Genomic DNA, 18065 nt, shown 5'->3' on the forward strand with positions numbered 1-18065 from the left:
CAGAATTTTTTTAAATTGAACTCAAATTCCACCATCTGCCATGGTCGAAATTCGAATCCAGGTATTCTGGGTTTCTGGATTAATAGTTGAGCAATAATACCACTAAGCCATCACCTCCCTAATGTTTAATTTCAGTTTCCTGACTGCAAATCTGCCTCTTCCAATATCCTGTAAAATAGAACAGAAGGTAGTCAGACAGACCCCACAAAAACATAATGGCAGGTTGTACAGCTGAGCTGAAAGAATTGAGCAATTTGTGGAGCTGAAGCTTAGATAATGACAGCAGCTGGATTGTAATAAAACCCAGCTAGTTCATGAATGAAGATACCACATGATCTGGACCTGCACAAGACACAGGCATCAATGGAAAAACAGAGTGGGGGTGATGTAAGAGATGCAAGGGAGAGACAGTGTTTATGTTAACCAGATCTTTGGTAATATTTCCCAAACACCAACCTCAGCCAACTGGAAGGGCCACGTGAACACCTTCCCTCCCAGTCATTTCCTGTCCTGACTTGTCTGGTATCCAGTACTGGGTGAGCAGAAATTTCCTCCAATTAAATATCTGGAAGCCCGAAATCATTATCTCCAATCTCCATTACAATGTCCACTCCCTTACCACCAACTCCATCTGTCTCACTGATAATTATCCAAGGTTCTGAAAAGTCTTGGTCAACCATGAGGAAATATTTCACCCATCATCACCAAGATCTCCTATTTCCACCTCAGTAACATCACCCAACTCTGCTGCAGTCTCAGCTCATCTGCTGCTGAAATGCTCATCCGTTGATTTGTTACCTCTGGACTTCACTATTGTAACACATTTCTGGTCAGCCTCCTAATTCAACCTCCTTATAAACTTGAGGTCATCCAAAGCACTGCTGTCTTTCTGCAATCTTACATCAAGCCTTGTCCACCCATAGGAGAAAGTGAGGATTTCAGATGCTGAAGATCAGAGTCGGAAAGTATGGCACTGGAAAAGCACAGAAGGTCAGGCAGCATCCGAGGAGCAGGAGAATTGATGTTTTGGATGTAAGCCCTTCATCAGGAATTGTTCACCTGTTGGCATTCTATAATTCAAATGGTATGGTAATAAATCTGGTGAAATTAAACACAAAAGTAAAAACTGAGATTTCCTAAATTGGAAAAAGAAATTTGCAGAAATGATGGAGAAAGTGTAGAGTAATCAAACCATAAACAGATGGAAGATTCTAGTCTTATTATTTACCAACTTTGAGAGAGAGAATCAGCAACTTTCACGCCTTATTGAGAAATAGAAATTGAACAGATCGTCTCTCCTCTACTGTATCTTACACTGATCCATTAATCAGAGTAAACAAGCCCTGTTTGTCCACAGTCACTTACATGGGGTCAGGTGCTGGATGGAATCTCGCTGCCCTGAACTTGATCCCTGGTGTCTCCAGTCCCGACTGCCCCCTTACAACAATATCCGCTCACGTTTATACCCTGCAGTGACCAGCTCTATCTCTTGATTATTCTTTGTGTTCTGTGCTGGGTGTTGGCAGGAAGTAAAGACAGCTGGAATTTCTCCTATCTGTGATTCACAAACCCACATTCCATGGTTCACAGCAGTAATCTTTCTTAAGTCATTTTCTCATTTGCCCTACATTCTCCTGTCTGCTCTTAATTATGTTGTTTTTGATAATTTCACAATAATAGATATAAAATTCACACGTTAGAATCTAATCAGTTTTCTCACTGGTTGAAGTTTGTATTGTGTTTAGTAACAGGAAAAGCATATTCTTTTTCCCAATCTGAGTCAAATTTATAATGAAGTAATTCTGTGCAATGGAATTGTTTTACTGTTGCCATGGTGACTTGGGTGCAGGGAAGTGCTGTTTGAGTTTCTAACTCAAACTAAACTTTCCTGTACCATAATACGTGTTGAGTCAGATATCTTATCTCAGTATCTCCCAGCCATGTAACAAAAGATTCAGATACACCCATCTTTTGTAAACAAAAACAGACATTGCTGGAGAAAATCCAGTGGAATGAACTGAAAATCTTAACTCCGTTTTCTCTCTGCAGATGTTGCTGGACAGGCTGAGTTTCACTAGCAAGTGCTTGCTGCAGTGTTCCAGTGAAACTCAGGGCAAGCTGGAAGAACAACACCTCATATTCCACTTTGGGACCCTGTAGCTCTTGAGACTCTATGTCAAGTTCAATAATTTGAGGGCCTGAACTCTCCCATGTCTATCCTCCTTTAACCCACTCACCAGGCATTGTTATCAGATAGTTTGCCATTACACACTACCCAATCTTAGTCACTAACAGTCTCAATTATCAGCTATCCATCCTCTCAGCAAGATCGTTACCAAGTTGCTTGTCTATCCAGCTGTTTTTAGCTCTGTTTGGGCTCTATCATTTACTCTTCACCACTGCCCCCCAACCACCACACCTCCTCCTCCCCGCCCCCCCCCGTGATCTGCATATAAACCAAAGCTTTCCTAGTTACTATCAGTTCTGAGCAAGGGTGACCGAACTTGACACGTTATCTCTGATTTTTCTTCACAGATGCTGCCAGACCTGCTGAGGTTTTCCAGCAACTTCTGTTTTTGATCCTTCTGTTTTTTTGTATCAGATTTCTAGCATTTATGTCTCCTTCATACTTCCTTGTTCTACTGTCGGTTTGAAGGAGAAGTGTCATACAACTGATGTGATGTGTTGAACAAACCTAGATTGCTGTTAAGTCTTTAATCGCTTAGAATGGGTTACAGGTTTCGATTCATTAATATGTAATCCCAGAACTTCTTTCAAGTCACATTCCTGAGATAATTTAAGGCTTCAATTTAAAAAAAAGTGTGACATCTCGGCTCAGACAATGCATTAAAGGTATGAGGTTAGAGTTTAGAACATAGAACAATACAGCACAGAACAGGCCCTTCGGCCCACGATGTTGTGCCGAACTTCTAACCCAGATTAAGCACCCATCCGTGTACCTATCCAAATGCCGCTTAAAGGTCGCCAATGATTCTGACTCTACCACTCCCACGGGCAGCGCATTCCATGCCCCCACCACTCTCTGGGGAAAGAACCCACCCCTGACATCTCCCCTATACCTTCCACCCTTCACCTTAAATTTATGTCCCCTTGTAACACTCTGTTGTACCCGGGGAAAAAGTTTCTGACTGTCTACTCTATCTATTCCTCTGATCATCTTATAAACCTCTATCAAGTCACCCCTCATCCTTCGCCTTTCCAACGAGAAAAGGCCGAGAACTCTCAACCTCTCCTCGTATGACCTATTCTCCATTCCAGGCAACATCCTGGTAAATCTTCTCTGCACCCTCTCCAAAGCTTCGACATCTTTCCTAAAGTGAGGCGACCAGAACTGCACACAGTACTCCAACTGTGGCCTAACCAAAGTCCTGTACAGCTGCAACATCACTTCACGACTCTTGAATTCAATCCCTCTGCTAATGAACGATAATACTCCATAGGCCTCCTTACAAACTCTATCCACCTGAGTGGCAACCTTCAAAGATCTATGTACATAGACCCCAAGATCCCTCTGTTCCTCCACCTGACTAAGAACCCTACCATTAACCCTGTATTCCGCATTCTTATTTGTTCTTCCAAAATGGACAACCTCACACTTGGCAGGGTTGAACTCCATCTGCCACTCCTCAGCCCAGCTCTGCATCATATCTAAGTCCCTCTGCAGCCGACAACAGCCCTCCTCACTGTCCACAACTCCACCTATCTTCGTATCATCTGCAAATTTACTGACCCACCCTTCGACTCCCTCATCTAAGTCATTCATAAAAATTACAAACAGCAGAGGACCCAGAACTGATCCCTGCGGAACTCCACTTGTCACTGGGCTCCAGGCTGAATATTTACCATCTACCACCACTCTCTGCCTTCGACCGGTTAGCCAGTTTTCTATCCAATTGGCCAAATTTCCCTCTATCCCATGCCTCCTGACTTTCCGCATAAGCCTACCATGGGGAACCTTATCAAATGCCTTACTAAAATCCATGTACACTACATCCACTGCTCTACCCTCATCCACATGCTTAGTCACCTCCTCGAAGAATTCAATAAGACTTGTAAGGCAAGACCTACCCTTCACAAATCCGTGCTGGCTGTCCCTAATCAAGCAGTGTCTTTCCAGATACTCGTAAATCCTATCCCTCAGTACCCTTTCCATTACTTTGCCTACCACCGAAGTAAGACTAACTGGCCTGTAATTCCCGGGGTTATCCCTATTCCCTTTTTTGAACAGGGGCACAACATTCGCTACTCTCCAGTCCCCTGGTATCACCCCCGTTGCCAGTGAAGACGAGAAGATCATTGCCAACGGTACTGCAATTTCCTCTCTTGCTTCCCACATAATCCTAGGATATATCCCGTCAGGCCCGGGGGACTTGTCTATCCTCAAGTTGTTCAAAATGTCCAACACATCTTCCTTCCTAACAGGTATCTCTTCTAGCTTAACAGTCCGTTTCACACTCTCCTCTTCAACAATACGGTCCCTCTCATTCGTAAATACTGAAGAGAAGTACTTGTTCAAGACCTCTCCTATCTCTTCTGACTCAATACACAGTCTCCCACTACTGTCCTTGATCGGACCTACCCTCGTTCTCGTCATTCTCAGGTTTCTCACATACACATAAAATGCCTTGGGGTTATCCTTGATCCTATCCGCCAGGGATTTTTCATGCCCTCTCTGAGCTCTCCTAATCCCTTTCTTCAGGTCCCTTCTGGCTATCCTGTATCCCTCCACTGCTCTGTCTGAACCCTGTTTCCTCAACCTTATGTAAGCCTCCTTCTTCCTCTTTACTAGACATTCAACCTCCCTCGTTAACCAAGGCTCCCTCACACGACATTTCTTTCCTGCCTGATAGGTACATACATATCATGGACACATCGTATCTGCTCTTTGAAAAAGTTCCACATTTCCACCACATCCTTCCCTGACAGCCTATGCTCCCAACGTATGCTCCTCAAATCCTGTCTTACAGCATCGTAATTTCCCTTCCCCCAATTGTAAAATCTACCTTGTTGTGCGCACCTATCTCTCTCCATAACCAAGGTGAAAGTCACAGAATTGTGGTCACCATCACCAAAATGTTCACCCACTAACAAGCCCACCACTTGTCCCGGTTCATTACCGAGTACCAAATCCAATATGGCCTCCCCTCTGGTTGGACAATCTACATACTGCATTAGAAAAGATTCCTGGACACACTGCACAAACACCGCCCCATCCAATCTACTTGATCTAAAGAGCTTCTAATCGATATTTGGGAAGTTGAAGTCGCCCATGACTACGACCCTGTGGCTTCTGCACCTTTCCAAGATCTGTTTCCCAATCTGTTTCTCCACATCTCTGCTGCTATTGGGGGGCCTATAGTAAACACCCAACAAGGTGACTGCACCTTTCCTATTTCTGACTTCAGCCCATACTACCTCCAGAGGCAGATCCCCCTCAAACTTCCTTTCTGCAGCCGTTATACCATTTCTAATTAGCAATGCCACCCCCCCCTCCTTTTTTACCACCCTCCCTAATCTTACTGAAACATCTGTAACCAGGAACCTCCAACAGCCATTCCTGTCCCTCATCTATCCATGTTTCCGTGATGGCCACAACATCGTAGTCCCAGGTACCGATCCACGCCTTAAGTTCACCCACCTTATTTCTGATACTCCTTGCGTTGAAGTATACGCACTTGAGCCCATCTCTGTGTCCGCAAGTAGTCCCTGTCAGTGCTACCTTCTCCACAGCCTCCCTACAGTCTTGGGCATCCTGACACACAGCTAGCTTACTTGCTGGACTACAAGTCCGGATCCCATCCCCCTGCCAAATTAGTTTAAACCCCCCCGAAGAGTGCTAGCAAACCTACCCCCCAGGATATTGGTGCCCTTCTGGTTCAGGTGCAACCCGTCCTGTTTGTACAGGTCCCACCTTCCCCAGAATGCAGTCCAATTGTCCAAATATCTGAAGCCCTCCCTCCTACACCATCCTTGCAGCCACGTGTTCAACTGCACTCTCTCCCTATTCTTTGCCTCACTGTCACGTGGCACCGGCAACAACCCAGAGATGACGACTCTGTCTGTCCTAGCTTTTAGCTTCCAGCCTAACTCCTTGAGCTCTTGAATGACCTCCCCACTCCTCTTCCTACCTATGTCGTTGGTGCCAATGTGTACCACGACTTCTGGCTGCACACCCTCCCCCTTCAGGATTCTGAAGACACGGTCAGAGACGTCTCGGACCCTAGCACCCGGGAGGCAACAAACCATCCGAGAGTCTCGCCCATGTCCACAGAACCGCCTGTCCGTCCCTCTAACTAGAGAGTCCACACCCACTCAAATACTAATCACTTACCTTCCCGCCCAGCTATGCGCTCCAACCTCACTTCCGCTGCCCACTACAGGTAAGTAATTTTGAAACAAACTGTCTTACCTTAGCTGTAGTCTCCTGGGTTCGCTTTTACTCGGCCGCTGCTCCCACTCAAATGACCGTTGGTGATTAAAGGGTGAGTATTTATACTCGCTGTTCTCCTTCCCGGCTGCCCCTCTGTTTGCCGTCACTTCCTCTGCTGCTCCCGCTCTTTTTGTGAAGAGAGAGAAAAACCTTGAGTCAGACTGATTCTATTTCCAAAGTAGGAATTTATAAAATGTCACATGGACTGACTGCCTGTAGATTGTGTGCTATTTGAACAAAATAGAATGTACCTGCAAATGTAAGTTCACCCCATAGACGTGTGTGTGTGTGTGTGTGTGTGTGTGTGTGTGTATATACGCGCACATGCATGAGGGGAGAGTGTATGCGAGATTGAGTGAGTGTGACGGAGTATATGTCTGTGAGAGGGTGTGGGTGTGTGTCCCAGAGAGCATGTATGAGAGAAGCTCGGCATGAGCGTGTTTGTATTTGTATGTATAGCGTAGTGGGGTCACCTGTAGGGTGACATGAACCGAGATCCCAGTTGAGGCCATCTGAACCTGGCTGCTCGGCAACTCTTGCTTTGTTGCATATCCCAAAGTTCGCCTTGGAGGACAGTCACCTAAATCGCTGAAGTGTTCCCCGACTGGGAGGGAATATCCTTGTTGGCAATTGACGCACAGTGTCCATTCATCTGTTGTCAGAGCATCTGCTTAGTAATGCCAATTTACTATGCCTCAGGCGCCCTTGCCTGCTGCATATGATATGATATAAACACTGTTGTCTATCTCATACGCTACAGGCAAGGATGCCCCGAGGCATGGTACATTGGCATTACCAAGTAGACACTATGACACTGAATTAGTGGTGCTGGAAGAGCACAGCAGTTCAGGCAGCATCCAACGAGCAGCAAAATCGACGTTTCGGACAAATGCCAGGGCTTTTGCCCGAAACGTCAATTTCGCTGCTCGTTGGATGCTGCCTGAACTGCTGTGCTCTTCCAGCACCACTAATCCAGTATTTGGTTTCCAGCATCTGCAGTCATTGTTTTTACCACTATGACACTGGACGCCATGCAACAACTACCAAACAGGGATGTTGGAATTGATTAAATTAGATTACCTACAGTGTAGAAACAGGCCCTTCAGCCCAACCACTATGGGAAATTTAGCTGGGCCAATTCACCTAACCTGCACATCTTTGGACTGTGGGAGGAAACCGGAGCATGGAGAGGAAATCCACACAGACACGTGGAGAAAGTGCAAACTCCACCCAGACAGTCGCCTGAGGCTGGAATTGAACCTGGGACTCTGCTGTGAGGCAGCAGTGCTAACCACTGAGCCACCGTGCCACCCCGTTTCCTCCCAGTCGGGGAACACTTCAGTAGTCAAGGACCTTCGGCCGCATCTTTGGGTTACTGTCTTCCAAGTTGGACTTGGGCTATGCAAGAATGCAGAGTTGCTGAGCAGAGGCTGATAGCCAAGTTCAGTACCAACGAGGATGGCCTCAGCTGGAATCTTGTAGTGTGATATGGACCCAAATGACCCCACTACACACACATGCACTCACACTCTCTCTACCTAGCATACAAATGTATAAGTTTATGGGGTGAATTTGCATTTGTATTTGCAGATGCATTCAATTTGTTCAAAAAACACACAATCTGTCAGCAGTCAGTCCATGTGACATTTAATAAATTCCTACTTTGGAGACAGAACCAGTCTGACTCAAGGTTGGAATACAGACAGACTCTAACCTCACACCTTGTAATGCTTGTCTAAACTGAGATGCCACATTCTTTTTAAATGAAACCTTAAGTTATCTCAGGGATGTGACTTGAAATAATTTCGAGAATTTACATATTAATCAATCGAAACTTGCAACATCCTAAATAATTAAAGACTTGGCAGGAATCTAGGTTTGTTCAATACAACATATCAGTTGTATGACACTTACGTTTTGTAGTAAAAGATCCAGTGTCCTCTGATCAGGCACTCGCTTCCTGCTGAAGGAATAGTGCTCCGAAAGCTTGCACTTCCAAATAGACCTGTTGGACTATAACCTGATGTTGTGTGATTTTTAACTTGGTCCACCTCAGTCCAACACTGGCAGCTCTACATGTTTGCCAATACATTTCAGTTTAAAAGAAGCCATACCAGACTTGAAACTTTTATCTGTTGTTATCTCCACAGTTACTCCTGATCCAACATTCCTAAGTTTGTTTCAGATTTCTCGTATTTCAACAATTTTGCCTTTTTTCTGAGTGACCAGTGTTTGATTCTGACAGGAGTTACTCACCTTTAATGATAAGATTAAACCCGTCAGCTTTTCCTGTGGACACTGATCCTGAAAGACAAGAATTGTCTATATCTTGTATTGTGACCTTGCCCAATGACCTCAGCTCCTTCTTCCAGATTGTTAATGTATAACATTAATTGTTTGGTCCCAACACTGACCCCTAATCTGATCTCTGGGGAGGCAATAGTCTAGTGGTATTATTGCTGGACTGTTAATCTAGAGACCCAGATAATGTTCTGGGGACCTGGGTTCAAATCACACCATGGTAGCCGGTGAAATTTGAATTCAATAAAAATCTGGAATTAAGTCTTCTAATATTCACAAAACCATTGTGGATTGTCAGAAAAAACGTCTGATTCACCTCTATCCTTTAGGGAAGGAAACTGTCATCTTTACCTGGTCTGGCCTACATATGACTCCAGACCCACAGCAATGTGGTTGACTCTTAACTGCTCTCTGGGCTGTTAGGGACGGGTAATAAATGCTGGCCAAAACATCGGTGCCCTCCTCTGTCAAAAGAAATCCTGGTTTGACCTACCCATCTACATCATCTTCATCCTGCTTTGTGCTACTGAAAAGATTGCCTTGTTCCCTTGTCTTACTGCAGTTGAATTAAAGTTGGAATTGAGTTAGAAACTCAAAACAACAGCTTTCCAATAGCTGCGGTCTTATACCATTTGCTTTTTTTCCAATGTCTATGGCACTTGTATGTGTACTTCAGTGTTACCCTGACTAGCTGGGTCCTTCTTTGTTCTTTTAAATGTGGTACAACCCAATTTCAAACACATCCCAATCTATTCATGCTGAGAATCCCAGTGCCGACAAATTGGAACATCCTTACAAACATATCCCACCCTGTATTCACGTCGAGAATCCTTGTGCCAAGGACTGGGGACATCCTGTCTCCAAACACGTCCCACTGAATCTAGGTTGACACAACAGAGCAGTACTGGATTAGTGGAGCTGGAAGAGCACAGCAGTTCAGGCAGCATCCAACGAGCAACGAAATCGACGTTTCGGGCAAAAGCCCTTCATCAGGAATAAAGGCAGTGAGCCTGAAGCATGGAGAGATAAGCTCGAGGAGGGTGGGGGTGGGGAGAGAGTAGCATAGAGTACAATGGGTGAGTGGGGGAGGAGATGAAGATGATAGGTCAAGGAGGAGAGGGTGGAGTGGATAGGTGGAAAAGGAGATAGGCAGGTTCGACAAGTCCGGACCAGTCAAGGAGAGTGTGCTGAGCTGGAAGTTTGAAACTAGGATGAGGTGGGGGAAGGGGAAATGAGGAAGCTGTTGAAGTCCACATTGATGCCCTGGGGTTGAAGTGTTCCGAGGCGGAAGATGAGGCGTTCTTCCTCCAGGCGTCTGGTGGTGAGGGAGCGGCGGTGAAGGAGGCCCAGGACCTCCATGTCCTCGGCAGAGTGGGAGGGGGAGTTGAAATGTTGGGCCACGGGGCGGTTTGGTTGATTGGTGCGGGTGTCTCGGAGATGTTCCCTAAAGCGCTCTGCTAAAAGGCATCCAGTCTCCCCAATGTAGAGGAGACCACATCGGGAGCAACGGATACAATAAATGATATTAGTGGATGTGCAGGTAAAACTTTGATGGATGTGGAAGGCTCCTTTAGGGCCTTGGATAGAGGTGAGGGAGGTGTGGGCACAGGTTTTACAGTTCCTGCGGTGGCATGGGAAAGTGCCAGAATGGGAGGGTGGGTCATAGGGGGGGTGTGGACCTGACCAGGTAGTCGCGGAGGGAACGGTCTTTGCGGAAGGCGGAAAGGGGTGGGGAGGGAAATATATCCCTGGTGGTGGGGTCTTTTTGGAGGTGGCGGAAATGTCGGTGGATGATTTGGTTGATGCGAAGGTTTGTAGGGTGGAAGGTGAGCACCAGGGGCGTTCTGTCCTTGTTACGGTTGGAGGGGTGGGGTTTGAGGGCGGAGGTGCGGGATGTGGACGAGATGCGTTGGAGGACATCTTTAACCACGTGGGAAGGGAAATTGCGGTCTCTTAAGAAGGAGGCCATCTGGTGTGTTCTATTGTGGAACTGGTCCTCCTGGGAGCAGATACGGCGGAGGCGGAGAAATTGGGAATACGGGATGGCATTTTTGCAAGAGATAGGGTGGGAAGAGTTGTAATCCAGGTAGCTGTGGGAGTCGGTGGGTTTGTAAAAAATGTCAGTGTCAAGTCGGTCGTCACTAATGGAGATGGAGAGGTCCAGGAAGGGGAGCGAGGTGTCAGAGATGGTCCAGGTAAATTTAAGGTCAGGGTGGAATGTGTTGGTGAAGTTGATGAATTGCTCAACCTCCTCGCGGGAGCACGAGGTGGCGCCAATGCAGTCATCAATGTAGCGGAGGAAGAGGTGGGGAGTGGTGCCGGTGTAATTACGGAAGATCAACTGTTCTACATAGCCAACAAAGAGACAGGCATAGCTGGGGCCCATACGTGTGCCCATGGCTACGCCTGTGGTTTGGAGGAAGTGGGAGGATTCAAAGGTGAAATTGTTAAGGGTGAGGACCAGTTCGGCCAAACGAATGAGAGTGTCAGTGGAAGGGTACTGTTGGGGACGTCTGGAGAGGAAAAAACAGAGGGCTTGGAGGCCCTGGTCATGGCGGATGGAGGTGTAGAGGGATTGGATATCCATGGTGAAGATGAGGCGTTGGGGGCCGCCCTAAAGGAGCCTTCCACATCCATCAAAGTTTTACCTGCACATCCACTAATATCATTTATTGTATCCGTTGCTCCCGATGTGGTCTCCTCTACATTGGGGAGACTGGATGCCTTTTAGCAGAGCGCTTTAGGGAACATCTCCGAGACACCCGCACCAATCAACCAAACCGCCCCGTGGCCCAACATTTCAACTCCCCCTCCCACTCTGCCGAGGACATGGAGGTCCTGGGCCTCCTTCACCGCCGCTCCCTCACCACCAGACGCCTGGAGGAAGAACGCCTCATCTTCCGCCTTGGAACACTTCAACCCCAGGGCATCAATGTGGACTTCGACAGCTCCCTCATTTCCCCTTCCCCCACCTCATCCTAGTTTCAAACTTCCAGCTCAGCACACTCTCCTTGACTGGCCCGGACTTGTCGAACCTGCCTATCTCCTTTTCCACCTATCCACTCCACCCTCTCCTCCTTGACCTATCACCTTCATCTCCTCTCCCACTCACCCATTGTACTCTATGCTACTCTCTCCCCACCCCCACCCTCCTCTAGCTTATCTCTCCATGCTTCAGGCTCACTGCCTTTATTCCTGATGAAGGGCTTTTGCCCGAAACGTCGATTTCGTTACTCGTTGGATGCTGCCTGAACTGCTGTGCTCTTCCAGCACCACTAATCCAGTGTTTGCTTTCCAGCATCTGCAGTCATTGTTTTTACCACAACAGAGCAGTACACTGGCTATGCGATGCTTTGTCATTGACTAGTATTTCACTAAATACACTTGTTGAATGGATAGTGAAGAGACAGAATTGAAATGAAACAGGCAAACTTGATCAGGTGACACATGAGAGACTTGTGCACAAACATTAGTGCCTATGGAGTTGAAGGGACACCAGTAACATGGATTTGAAATAGTCTGAGTAAAAGGAAACAGGATACTCATTAATGATTGCTTTTGGGCTAGAGGAAGGTTTTCACTGGAATTAATCGAGGATTACTGTTAGAATGAATCATCTGCCTGATATGTATTACTGATCTAGGCCTTGATTTCCAAGGCCCACTTTCAACTTTTGTGGTGAATGACACAGATGGATTGCTGTACAGTACACTGGCATGGAATTAGAAGGTGAAATAGTCTCTCTTGTAGTTATAATTAATTTGATTCATTTATGAACCATTCTTCATAAAACAGAGAAATCTACTCTTATATTCCCCCTAAAACCAAGGCAGTCTATCCTTCCTCACCTACCCATACTGAATACATACTCCAGGAGTACTCAATCCATGATATTGAACATCTCAGTGCTTTTACACTCAGACTCATACCTGAACTATTTTCCTAAAGAGAGATCTTCCACAGTCAAAGGCCAATGACATTCAGATATACTGGTCTCCTAACAGTAGTAAGGTTGTGAGGGAAAAATAATCAGGAAATACAAAAGGCATGCAAGAAACACACTTACAATAATCATGTGGGACTTGATATGCAGATAGACTGGGGAAATCATGTTGGTAGTAAATATCAAGAGAAGAAATTTGTAAATGTCTACAAGATTTTTTTTGGAGTAGCTTGTTGTAGAGCCCAAGAGGGAACAGGCAGTTCTGGATTTGATGTGTAATGAAGCAGATGTGTTTTGGAAGCTTGAGGTAAAGCAGTCTCTTGGGGTCAGTGATCTCAATATGATATAATTCATCCTGCAGTTTGAGAAGGTAAATGTAATAGAATTACAATTGAAAGAAGATAAAAGGAGGAGCTGGCCAGAGTTAACTGGAAGGAGAGTCTAGCAGGGAAGACAGAGTGAAGCAGCAATGGCCGGGATTTCTGGGTGTAATTCAGGAAAGACAAAAGAAATCCCTCCCAAGGAAGAAAAACCATACTGACAGAAGAACAAGACAACAGAAGTCAAGGACAGCATAAAAATATACAATGTGGTGACAATTGGTGGGAAACCAGAGGATTGGGAGGCCTTTAAAAACCAGCAGAGGACAAATAAAAAAGTAATGGGGGATGGGAGAGAGAGAGATGATGAAGTATGAGAGCAAGCTGAGAGGCAGTGAAGTCTGCAGATGCTGGAGATCAGAGCTGAGTGTGTGTTGCTGGAAGAGCACAACAGGTCAGGCAGCATCCGAGGTGCAGGACAATCGATGTTTTGGGCTGGAGCCCTTAATCATGGAGCAACCAGGCTAGTGACATGAAAAACAATATTGCAAGAGATTTTTAAAAAGTAAGAGAGAGGCAAGAATGGACATTGGACCACTGGAAAATGAAGCTGAAGAAGTAGCCATGAGAAGAAAAAAGAAATAGCAGAGAAACAGAATTGGGACTTCACGGTGAAAGACACAAGGAGCATACCAGAACATGAATCGAGTTTGTAGCAGAGATGTGTGTATTGGGTATCTGCAGCTCCTCCCACACCCAGTCCTGAAGAAGGGTTACCCCCAAAACGTCGACTTCTCCACCATCTGACACTGCCCGGCTTGCTGTGTTCTTCCAGCCTCCCGCATGTCTAGTTTGGATTCCAGCCTCTGCAGTTTTATTTTTGTGTCTCAGCCCCAATAGAAGGGCAGGGGGCGGTGCTGGAGGACCGCGCTGGTCCTCCAAGCAATCGGAGTGAATGAGGGGCAGGGCTGGAGTAAACCACGTGATGGTCCCGTCGTTAACGGCGCAGTTATCGCCGTGAGAAAGGCTGGGGGGAGCGTGCGGTCGGTGCTGGACACGGTAAACAACAGAATTAGGAGTAATTGGGAGGGGAATCGGGTTGGTATAAGCTGAGGGTTTTTTAACAAAAAGAATTGCACGTCGGAAAGCACAGATTTGAAACTCCTAGCCCCGTGTTCGTAGTAAACGGGAAACTGTCTCCGATGGCGACAGGCCCGCCACCATCGTTATTGGGGGCAATCATTCGCGGCACGCATGCGCAGTGTTGAACGTCGGTAGGTCGCACAGGAGGATTTACACAGCAAATTCAAATGTTCGTTCCTTCTGGTTGACCTCTGCTCTCAATCGCCTCTGTCAATATCTGACTTCCTCCGTCTCTAATAATAGGTGTATTTTAGTTCTGTTTATCATTTTACTGTGACAGACCTTTTATAACTGAGTTTTCACTCCTGCCCATCCCTGACCATGTGCTGCTGCTGTCTCACCAGATTCATTTTCCCACAATATCTTTTGCAGCCAGAAATTCTTTATCACAGTATGATAATCCATTTCTCTTCTATTTCTTACCATCAAATTCTGTAAGGTTTGCGTTTCCTGTAATTCATTTTGCACTCCCTGAAATAGTAATGCTGTTTCTCCCTCCGCAGGTACTAGCGATTGTTAGCAAGCTCTGTTGTCTGTGGAGAAAGCGAAGTTTGAGCTTCTCGCACATCTTCATTTTGTATGGTGAATGTGCTCCCACAATGCGATTAGGTATGAATTTACAATCACTTGGCAGTGATGGCGAAGAGTTAATATGTGTCTAAATCAATAACAATTTGTATTTTGTTGTGTTTATAATTTCACAAAAATATTGAAGAACTTTTGACGTGAAGCAATTGAAAGAATCATATAATCCCTGCAGTGTGGAAGCAGGCAATTTGGCCCGACAGGTCCACACTGACCCACAGAAGAGTAACCCACCCATACCTTAATACTCTTACCCTGATTAATGCCCCTAATCTACACATCCCTGAACACTATGGACAATTTAGCATGGCCAATTACACTAAATTTCCCCTGATTAATGCCCCTGTTGGTAGGTGTCAGTATCTGCAAGTAGTGTGTTTGTTTTTTCAATGTATTGCATTCTGTTCGGGGTGATGGTCACGTTCCCTTGTCTGCTGGTAGGATAACAACGTTTCTGTCTTTTCGGAGTCTTTCCAGGGCTTTCCTTTCCAGTGTGTTGAGGGTGTTCCCTTCTTTCTTTCTGCTTAATGTTGGTGCTACCATCTGTCTGTCTGACCTGCTGGATTTCTTCCATAAGTCCGTTGTCAAAGAATTCCATACAGTGCGGAAACAGGCCCTTCAGCCCAACAAGTCCACACTGACCCACCGAAGAGTAACCCACCCAAACCCATTCCTCTACCCTATTATCCTATATTTTATCCCTGACTAATGCACCTAACCTATGTGTCCCTGAACACTACGGGCAGGCAATTTTAGCATGGCCAATTCACCTAACTTGCACATCTTTGGTGTGTGGGAGGAAACCGGAGCACCCAGAGGAAGCCCATGCAGACACAGGGAGAATGTGTAAACTTCACACAGTTGCTCAAGGCTGGCATAGATCCCAGGTCCCTGGTGCTCTGAGGTAGCAGTGCTAACCACTGAGCTACCGTGCCATAACTGATGAAGAATCAGCGCTCCAGAGTTAGAACTTCCAAATGACTATAACCTGGTGTTGAAAAGTCTGCTGCTGGAAAAGCACAGCCAGCTAGGCAGCACACGAGCAGGACAACCAACACCCCGAGCACGAGCCCCTCCTGATGAAAAGCCCATGCTCGAAATGTTCCTCCCCTACCCCCCAGACACCACCCGACCGGCAGTGCCTCTCCTTCGACTGATCTCCAGCCTCTGCAGTCCTCACTTCCTCCTATAACCTAGTGTTCTGATTTTTAAAATATATAAATACCACTGAAATAAAACAATGGACTATTGTTCACATAAGCTTAATGATAACTGAAGCAATCCACTTGCTACCTAAATCCTGAGCAACCAGGTAGTTGGGATTTCATTCATAACCATGTGAATGGTTTAATGGGCACCTGAAAATATGCCATTCCCCAGATTCTTTGGGTTTTCGTGAAATCTCTCCACATCATTTACAAGATCAAGAGATGCAATAAGGTGGTTCCCATATGCTGAAACTTGCCATTTCCTCATTCAGTTGTAAACTGCTGGTGAACTAGATGCTAGTACTCTGATTGAGATGATACTCGATGGCATCTAGCGGGCTGGCATTTGGGAATGGGATGGTTTTCCATCATGTCAAGAGTAGTGATTGCAGGAATTATGTTTTAAAATTTTAATTTGATCTTTTTCCTTAGAATGCTGATATAATACTTAACGGGAGTTTTGTTGAAGCGGGTGTTCACAAGGTGTTTGGGTAACCCAGTATCATACAGCACAGAAACAGACACTTCGGTTCAACCAGATATCCTAAATTGATATCGTCCCATTTGCCAGCATTTGGCCCATGTCCCTCTAAAACTCTTTCTGTTCATATACCACATGCCTTTTAAACATTGTAAATATGTTCACCTTTACCGCCACCTCTGGTAGCTCATTTTATACAAGCACTACCCTCTGCATTTAAAAAGTTGTACCTCAAATCCTTTTGAAATCTTTCCCCACTCATCTTGAACATTTGCCCTCTAGTACAGGACTCCCCTAACCTGGGGAAAAGGCCTTAGCTATTAACCCTATCCATATTTCTCATGATTTTTCAACCCCTATAAGGTCAACCCCCCCCCCCCCCAACACCCAAGCCTATTCACCCTCTCCTTATAGCTCAAACCCTCCAATCCCAGTAACATCCTTGCAAATCTTTTCTAAAACCTCTCAAGTTTAACAACATCCCTCCTACAACAGGGAAACCAGAACTGAATGCAGCATTTCAAAAGTGGCCCCACCAATGCCCTACACAGTTGCAACATGATGTCCCAACTCCCATATTTAATGCACTGACCAATGAAGGTAGTGCTGGTCTCCTTTAACAATAGGATAGGTGTTATCATGTGTATGCCTAATGCCACATGTGGCTGTCTCCCCCATGACATTAAAGAACAAACTTCTAGTTTAATATCACCTTTTTGCATTTTAGGACATTCCCATCTGAAATGCAGTGACTGTTGTAACGTAGAAAATACAAAAGCCACTTTTTGCAAAGCAGTAACAAGATAATCTTGTTTTTCTTTACTAGTGTTCACCAAAGGATAAACGTTGTTAGAGTGTATTACATATTGATTAACCGTTACTGGGGAATGAGGTACTGAATGGAATCTAATTGAGCAGTTTGGGGTGTTTATAAGTAAAATTACAGATACTCCCGAGGTCACAGCCTGAGAGTAAAAGGAAGACATTTTAAAATGGAGGAAATGAGGAACTTCTTCAGCCAGAGAATAGTGAATCTGTGGAATTTATTACCACTGAAGTTTGTGGAGGCCAGGTCGTTGAATATTAAGGGGATCAAGAATTCTGGAGAGAAAGTGGGAGAATGGGGTTGAGAAACTTACCAACGCCACACACTCGATTGAGAAACTTATCAACCATGTTTGAATGGCAGAGCAGGCTCTTTGGGCTGAATGGCCTAATCTCTGCTCCTATGTCTTATGGTCCAAATCAAAAATGAACCTAATCACACAGGATTCGATTACTGTGCGTGGAGGCTTACTCTCGTTATGAAATAGAAACATAGTGACTGACATTCAGGAAAGGACAGAAGGATATGTGGAGTTCCAAAAGGCACCAGATCAAGACAGTCTTAGTTTTAAACAGTGATTCAGCAGAAATAACTTGAAAAATAAAATGGAAAGTGGGCAAATCATTGAATGTTAATCTGCTCGTTCAGGTAACATTTTGGAAGATAGATGCTGTATTTCCAGATTTAACCAGGTGGGGCCACTGTGGGACAGTGAGGAAAAGCCATCAGATTATTTAAACTCTGCACTGAAAAGTTAAAACTGACCTGTGAATAATTTCCTTTTGCTCAAAGCAATACCAAACTTAT

General features: G+C 45.4%; 1 protein-coding gene across 13 annotated transcripts in view; it reads left to right on the forward strand.

Annotated features, from left to right (window-relative positions):
• The window catches only part of LOC140453712 (uncharacterized), a 134558-nt gene that overhangs the window by 24321 nt on the left and 92172 nt on the right, over positions 1 to 18065 (forward strand). For 9 of the 13 annotated variants that reach the window (XR_011952463.1, XR_011952464.1, XR_011952465.1 and 6 more), the window contains exons 1-2: positions 13967 to 14074; positions 14662 to 14767. The gene's annotated coding sequence lies outside the window, so the exon portion shown is untranslated. The other 4 variants (XM_072548676.1, XM_072548677.1, XM_072548678.1 and 1 more) reach the window with 4 other exon arrangements.

The sequence above is a fragment of the Chiloscyllium punctatum genome, chromosome 27 (assembly GCF_047496795.1).
Source record: "Chiloscyllium punctatum isolate Juve2018m chromosome 27, sChiPun1.3, whole genome shotgun sequence".
NCBI classification, from domain to species: Eukaryota; Metazoa; Chordata; class Chondrichthyes; order Orectolobiformes; family Hemiscylliidae; genus Chiloscyllium; species Chiloscyllium punctatum.